This window comes from Heterodontus francisci, unplaced genomic scaffold (assembly GCF_036365525.1).
Source record: "Heterodontus francisci isolate sHetFra1 unplaced genomic scaffold, sHetFra1.hap1 HAP1_SCAFFOLD_834, whole genome shotgun sequence".
Taxonomy (NCBI): Eukaryota; Metazoa; Chordata; class Chondrichthyes; order Heterodontiformes; family Heterodontidae; genus Heterodontus; species Heterodontus francisci.
In genome coordinates this window covers 330,001-337,500 of record NW_027141595.1, presented here as the reverse complement: position 1 = coordinate 337,500, position 7,500 = coordinate 330,001, and positions in this window count along the sequence as shown.

Genomic DNA, 7,500 nt, shown 5'->3' with positions numbered 1-7,500 from the left:
TTTTATTAATTCTTTTCCTGTGGGTGTGGTGTGCCTCCGCACCCCCCAATCTGTTCCAAGGCCTTGTTTTCTCTCGCTCGCCAAAACACTTTGTCTGTTTTCACAGCCAGTCTACCGGCCTAGACCCAACTGTGCGATATTTCAGAGCCGGCAACAGAGCATGGAAAGTCCGCCAGATTTACCCTTAAATGCTCATAAATGACTTCCAGGCACTCTTCGGAAGGTCTTTTATTTCAAAAGAAGGTCCTTCCTTGAGGGAGCACTTCTTCGGCCACTTTGCAAGTGCAACCGCTGCCAGCAAAAGTTCTGAAAATCGAGTTCCCGAAAATCTCCGGGTACCCCGCCAACCCCCAGCCACCCGAATCGCAAGTGTCAATTCGGCGGGTTGCCTGCCGGTAGTCCTTCCGAAAATGAGGCGCCAAATCGCCGCAACGGCCATTTTTCATTTCGGCATCGGGACTTCCGACGGCAACTGATTAACTAGCCCGGGGACTAGAGCGGCAGCAAATGCAACGTGCCCTCTTGGCGGGAGCAACTTGACCGCCCCCGTGGGGAAAGGTCAACTCGGGGCCCGGGAAAGTCGCCGAGTCCGACCCCATACACTTCCATGAGTTGGGGGTTTTGGCCTTCCCGGCCCAAGGCTCGCCTTATTTCGGCCTGCACTTTCGGAAAAGGGTGCATTCCTTTTGGTTAATGATTTCACCAGCCCGGGTCTTAGCCTCTGCCCCGACGGCTAAGTCTTTTGGTTAATGATTTCCTGCGGCTGGGACTACCCTTTCCCCCGCCCTGCAGGCACCCGGGTCGGGAGGCCGTCGGGGGCACTTTCCGGGGCAAATCCGGACCCTTACGCAAGGGAGAGTGCGCCCCCCGCCTCGGCCGGGGGTCAGGCTGCCGCCTATTAAGCCCGACAGAAAACCCGAAAAATGGACGAAAATGGGAAAAAATCCCCATCCGAAAAAGGCTTAAAAGTCGGTTGGGCGGCAGCTAGGGTCGGTCTCTGCAGACCTGGAGGCTCGGGTGGACTCTTGGAATAAACGTCCAAGTCCCGACTTGCCACCTCCTACTACTGTGCAGATACCCCGCCAACCCCCAGCCACCCGAATGACAAGCGTCCGATCAGCGGGACGAATTTGACAACTCTGGCCGGACCTCTGGAACTCCATCCCGGGTAACCGGGGCAAATTTTTCCGCTTGATCGCCCTTCCACTGGTTAACCATTTGCCCTTTCGGACTTAGTCTCTGGACATTATTCGACGGATTTTCTGGTTAACCATTTGCCCTTTCGGACTTAGTCTCTGGGCATTATTTTCGACTTTTTGGTTAATGATTTCATACTTTTTACTTACTTTTGCCCTTTTTGGTTAATGATTACTCTGCTTACTGGTTAACCATTTGCCCTTTCGGACTTAGTCTCTGGACATTATTTTCGAGTTTTTGGTTAATGATTTCACACTTTTAACATATTTTTGCGCTTTTTGGTTAATGATTACTCTGCTTACTGGTTAACCATTTGCCCTTTCGGACTTAGTCTCTGGACATTATTTTCGACTTTTTGGTTAATGATTTCACACTTTTTACTTACTTTTGCGATTTTTGGTTAATGATTTCACACTTTTAACATATTTTTGCGCTTTTTGGTTAATGATTACTCTGCTTACTGGTTAACCATTTGCCCTTTCGGACTTAGTCTCTGGAGATTATTTTCGACTTTTTGGTTAATGATTTCACACTTTTAACTTAATTTTGTGCTTTTTGGTTAATGATTTCACACTTTTTACTTACTTTTGCGATTTTTGGTTAATGATTACTCTGCTTACTGGTTAACCATTTGCCCTTTCGGACTTAGTCTCTGGACATTATTTTCGAGTTTTTGGTTAATGATTTCACACTTTTAACATATTTTTGCGCTTTTTGGTTAATGATTACTCTGCTTACTGGTTAACCATTTGCCCTTTCGGACTTAGTCTCTGGAGATTATTTTCGAGTTTTTGGTTAATGATTTCACACTTTTTACTTACTTTTGCGCTTTTTGGTTACTGATTTCACACTTTTTACATATTTTTGCGCTTTTTGGTTAATGATTACTCTGCTTACTGGTTAATTATTTGCCCTTTCGGACTTAGTCTCTGCACATTATTTTCGAGTTTTTGGTTAATGATTTCACACTTTTAACATATTTTTGCGCTTTTTGGTTAATGATTACTCTGCTTACTGGTTAACCATTTGCCCTTTCGGACTTAGTCTCTGGAGATTATTTTCGAGTTTTTGGTTAATGATTTCACACTTTTTACTTACTTTTGCGCTTTTTGGTTACTGATTTCACACTTTTTACATATTTTTGCGCTTTTTGGTTAATGATTACTCTGCTTACTGGTTAATTATTTGCCCTTTCGGACTTAGTCTCTGCACATTATTTTCGAGTTTTTGGTTAATGATTTCACACTTTTAACATATTTTTGCGCTTTTTGGTTAATGATTACTCTGCTTACTGGTTAACCATTTGCCCTTTCGGACTTAGTCTCTGGAGATTATTTTCGACTTTTTGGTTAATGATTTCACACTTTTAACTTAATTTTGTGCTTTTTGGTTAATGATTTCACACTTTTTACTTACTTTTGCGATTTTTGGTTAATGATTACTCTGCTTACTGGTTAACCATTTGCCCTTTCGAACTTAGTCTCTGGACATTATTTTCGAGTTTTTGGTTAATGATTTCACACTTTTAACATATTTTTGCGCTTTTTGGTTAATGATTACTCTGCTTACTGGTTAATTATTTGCCCTTTCGGACTTAGTCTCTGCACATTATTTTCGAGTTTTTGGTTAATGATTTCACACTTTTAACATATTTTTGCGCTTTTTGGTTACTGATTTCATACTTTTTACTTACTTTTGCGCCTTTTGGTTAATGATTACTCTGCTTACTGGTTAACCATTTGCCCTTTCGGACTTAGTCTCTGGACATTATTTTCGAGTTTTTGGTTAATGATTTCACACTTTTTACTTACTTTTGCGATTTTTGGTTAATGATTACTCTGCTTACTGGTTAACCATTTGCCCTTTCGGACTTAGTCTCTGGACATTATTTTCGGGTTTTTGGTTAATGATTTCACACTTTTTACTTACTTTTGCGATTTTTGGTTAATGATTACTCTGCTTACTGGTTAACCATTTGCCCTTTCGGACTTAGTCTCTGGACATTGTTTTCGACATTTTGGTTAATGATTTCACACTTTTAACTTAATTTTGTGCTTTTTGGTTAATGATTTCATACTTTTTACTTACTTTTGCGATTTTTGGTTAATGATTTCATACTTTTTACTTACTTTTGCGATTTTTGGTTAATGATTTCATACTTTTTACTTACTTTTGCCCTTTTTGGTTAATGATTTCATACTTTTTACTTACTTTTGCGATTTTTGGTTAATGATTACTCTGCTTACTGGTTAACCATTTGCCCTTTCGGACTTGGTCTCTGGACATTATTTTCGACTTTTTGGTTAATGATTTCACACTTTTAACTTAATTTTGTGCTTTTTGGTTAATGATTTCATACTTTTTACTTACTTTTGCCCTTTTTGGTTAATGATTACTCTGCTTACTGGTTAACCATTTGCCCTTTCGGACTTAGTCTCTGCACATTATTTTCAAGTTTTTGGTTAATGATTTCACACTTTTAACATATTTTTGCGATTTTTGGTTAATGATTACTCTGCTTACTGGTTAACCATTTGCCCTTTCGGACTTAGTCTCTGGAGATTATTTTCGACTTTTTGGTTAATGATTTCACACTTTTAACATATTTTTGCGCTTTTTGGTTACTGATTTCATACTTTTTACTTACTTTTGCGCCTTTTGGTTAATGATTACTCTGCTTACTGGTTAACCATTTGCCCTTTCGGACTTAGTCTCTGGAGATTATTTTCGAGTTTTTGGTTAATGATTTCACACTTTTTACTTACTTTTGCGATTTTTGGTTAATGATTACTCTGCTTACTGGTTAACCATTTGCCCTTTTGGACTTAGTCTCTGGAGATTATTTTCGACTTTTTGGTTAATGATTTCACACTTTTTACTTACTTTTGCGATTTTTGGTTAATGATTTCACACTTTTTACTTACTTTTGCGATTTTTGGTTAATGATTACTCTGCTTACTGGTTAACCATTTGCCCTTTCGGACTTAGTCTCTGGAGATTATTTTCGAGTTTTTGGTTAATGATTTCACACTTTTTACTTACTTTTGCGATTTTTGGTTAATGATTTCACACTTTTTACTTACTTTTGCGATTTTTGGTTAATGATTACTCTGCTTACTGGTTAACCATTTGCCCTTTCGGACTTAGTCTCTGGAGATTATTTTCGAGTTTTTGGTTAATGATTTCACACTTTTTACTTACTTTTGCGATTTTTGGTTAATGATTACTCTGCTTACTGGTTAACCATTTGCCCTTTCGGACTTAGTCTCTGGAGATTATTTTCGAGTTTTTGGTTAATGATTTCACACTTTTTACTTACTTTTGCGATTTTTGGTTAATGATTTCACACTTTTTACTTACTTTTGCGCTTTTTGGTTAATGATTACTCTGCTTACTGGTTAACCATTTGCCCTTTCGGACTTAGTCTCTGGAGATTATTTTCGAGTTTTTGGTTAATGATTTCACACTTTTTACTTACTTTTGCGATTTTTGGTTAATGATTACTCTGCTTACTGGTTAACCATTTGCCCTTTCGGACTTAGTCTCTGCACATTATTTTCGAGTTTTTGGTTAATGATTTCACACTTTTAACATATTTTTGCGCTTTTTGGTTAATGATTACTCTGCTTACTGGTTAACCATTTGCCCTTTTGGACTTAGTCTCTGGACATTATTTTCGAGTTTTTGGTTAATGATTTCACACTTTTTACTTACTTTTGCGATTTTTGGTTAATGATTTCACACTTTTTACTTACTTTTGCGATTTTTGGTTAATGATTACTCTGCTTACTGGTTAACCATTTGCCCTTTCGGACTTAGTCTCTGGAGATTATTTTCGAGTTTTTGGTTAATGATTTCACACTTTTTACTTACTTTTGCGATTTTTGGTTAATGATTTCACACTTTTTACTTACTTTTGCGATTTTTGGTTAATGATGACTCTGCTTACTGGTTAACCATTTGCCCTTTCGGACTTAGTCTCTGCACATTATTTTCGAGTTTTTGGTTAATGATTTCACACTTTTTACTTACTTTTGCGATTTTTGGTTAATGATTTCATACTTTTTACTTACTTTTGCGATTTTTGGTTAATGATTACTCTGCTTACTGGTTAACCATTTGCCCTTTCGGACTTGGTCTCTGGACATTATTTTCGAGTTTTTGGTTAATGATTTCACACTTTTAACATAATTTTGCGCTTTTTGGTTAATGATTACTCTGCTTGCTTGTTACTGATTTCCCCTTTCGGACTTGATCTCTGGCCGTTCTTTTCGACCTTTTTGGATAAGGTTTCCACACTCTGAAATTATTTTGGGCTCACTGATTAGGCGAGATCAAGGGGGCATGCCTGGGCACTTTGGGCTCAGTTTGGGAAGGCGGCGTCCGTGTGCTCCTCCGCCCTTCCCGCACTTGCGGCTAGGTTTGCCAAACTGCGCTGACCCGCAGCCCTGCCTTTTTGCCCACGGCACGGAACGACTCAAGTCTGGCTCCGTTCCAGGCCGTTGCCTCCGGCTGCCCGCCGTCCGGCCGGCCTGGGACGTACCCCGGCTGACGGCGCCGGAGGCCCTCTAGCAGCCACCGGTGCCGCGGGCCAATGGGTCCGGGCGTTCCGGAGCTATCGGTGGGGAAGTGCTCTCCCCTTTTCCTGACGCCGTTCGCCCGAGCAGAGGTGCAGCCTGACGGGACTGCTGTCGCCTTCCGCGGCGCACCGGCCCCTTTCACCTGCCGTCGACCGCGCGGAGCTCGGACCTCCCTCCCCGAAGTTATGGCCCCGGCGCCGGAGGGTGCCCGGGGCCGGGCATTCAGCGGGGTGAGTCTTCACCTTCCCGGTCAGCCTGCGGGGTCGGTGCGCCGGCACTCGACGCCGGAGGGTCCCCTCTTTCCGTAGAGCCCCGCCCGGTGCCGATCGGCCGGCGGATTGCGGAGCGAACCGCGCCTGACCGACGGGCCTCGGAAACCCGTTGCAGTCGACGGGGGGGAACCGGACAGCGGGACGAGGTGCCGATTCCACCCGCAGATTCGATCCCGAAATCCCGCGGGATTCGGCGGTCCGACCCGACAGATTCAAACGTCGCCCGGGCGGCCCCCAGCGGTCGGGCCGGCCTGGTTCCGCCACCGCCCGATGCCCCTCGCCCCCGGCTACCGCCGGCCGCGCAGACCGAGCGAATGCGGCCGGACGTCCGGCGGCAATCGGCCGGAAAGCGGTATGGCCATTTCCTACTGTCCCTCGGACGGGCAGAGGGGCGGCGCCGGGGCACTCGCGGACCAGGCCGCGCCCCTCCGAGCCCTACCGCCTGCCGTCGACCGCGCGGGGATCGGACCTCCCTCCCCGAAGTTATGGCCCCGGAGCCGGAGGGTACCCGGGGCCGGGCATTCAGCGGGGTGAGTCTTCACCTTCCCGGTCAGCCTGCGGGGTCGGTGCGCCGGCACTCGACGCGGGAGGGTCCCCTCTTTCCGTAGAGCCCCGCCCGGTGCCGATCGGCCGGCGGATTGCGGAGCGAACCGCGCCTGACCGACGGGCCTCGGAAACCCGTTGCAGTCGACCGGGGGGAACCGGACAGCGGGACGAGGTGCCGATTCCACCCGCAGATTCGATCCCGAAATCCCGCGGGATTCGGCGGTCCGACCCGACAGATTCAAACGTCGCCCGGGCGGCCCCCAGCGGTCGGGCCGGCCTGGTTCCGCCACCGCCCGATGCCCCTCGCCCCCGGCTACCGCCGGCCGCGCAGACCGAGCGAATGCGGCCGGACGTCCGGCGGCAATCGGCCGGAAAGCGGTATGGCCATTTCCTACTGTCCCTCGGACGGGCAGAGGGGCGGCGCCGGGGCACTCGCGGACCAGGCCGCGCCCCTCCGAGCCCTACCGCCTGCCGTCGACCGCGCGGGGATCGGACCCTCCTCGCCGAAGTTATGGAGGTAGGACCGGGAGGCTGCCCAGGGTCGGGACTTCAACCGGCTGCCGCCACCCTTTCCCGCCTGTCCCACGGGCTCGGAGATCCAGGCCCTGCAAAGACCCTCCGGTCGCCACCCGACAGGTGCTTTACCGGAGAAATCGTAAACCGGCGTCAGGGCCGGACCTGTCCCGCAGAGGGCAGCCTGCGCCCTTATGCTTTCCCTTTTGCTTTGGCCCCGCAGTAGCAAATGGTTCACCGATAAGTCGGGAACCCACACGCCCGGCCCCACCCGCCCATCCTTCCGCAATGCATCGCCTAGACACACGCACCAAGGGCGCTCTCCTTCCCCCGCCTCCCACATCCCACAGGATGTGCCCTCAGACCACGGCGCCCACACAACCACCCACCCA